Source organism: Nanorana parkeri, unplaced genomic scaffold (assembly GCF_000935625.1).
Source record: "Nanorana parkeri isolate BGI_ZX_2015 unplaced genomic scaffold, ASM93562v1 scaffold2245, whole genome shotgun sequence".
NCBI lineage: Eukaryota > Metazoa > Chordata > Amphibia > Anura > Dicroglossidae > Nanorana > Nanorana parkeri.
The window spans coordinates 110,043-110,781 of record NW_017308513.1 but is presented as its reverse complement, the minus strand read 5'-3'; the positions used below and the strand labels follow the sequence as shown (position 1 = coordinate 110,781).

Below are 739 nucleotides of genomic sequence, written 5' to 3'. Positions count from 1 at the left end.
GCAGCGGTTGCAGCTGGGCCCGGGCTCTGGCGCTCCACCACTGTCCTGAAATCATTAGTCTGTATTGTTTTAGAGCAGGGGTAGCCAAACTCCGGCCCTCCAGCTGTGGGGTGAAACTACAAACCCCATGATGCATCTCTCTCCTGTAGTCATGTCTGTGAGAATCTTGCAATGCCTCATGGGATTTGTAGTTCCATCACAGCTGGAGGGCCGGAGTTTGGCTACCCCTGTTTTAGAGAAACTGTCACATGACCATAAGCAACAATGTATCAGTATTTGTATCTGTGAGTACTTGGGCAAGTATCAGTACTTGTTCTTGGGAAACTGGTATCGGTGCGTCTCTTATATATGTTTATAAAAACAAAATCATACATTATAACAGAGATGTACAAATCCCGGGAGCTCCGTGTGCTCCTTACACATGACAGCCGCCTTCTAACTTGATTTTTTCTCTAGTCCAGTCTTGGTGCTCGAAAAGTATCTGTACTTGTACTGAGTACGGTACTTGGTATCGGTGCATCCCTACTTTCCTTTCTTCTTTCCTTTACTTTCCCTTTCCCTTCCCTTATCTTTCCATTCCTCTTCTCTTCTCTCCTTTCTCATCCTCTCCTGTTCTTTCTTTTCCTTTTCTCTTCTTTCTTTCCACTCCTCTCCCCCTCATTCTTTATTTCCTCTCCCCCTCATTCTTTATTTCCTCTCCCCCTCATTCTTTATTTCCTCTCCCCCTCATTCTTTATTT

General features: G+C 44.9%; 1 protein-coding gene across 2 annotated transcripts in view; it reads left to right on the top strand.

Moving 5' to 3' along the window:
- LOC108801194 (unconventional myosin-Ig-like) overlaps positions 1-739 on the top strand; it is a 119,532-nt gene that overhangs the window by 36,889 nt on the left and 81,904 nt on the right. The window lies entirely within an intron of this gene.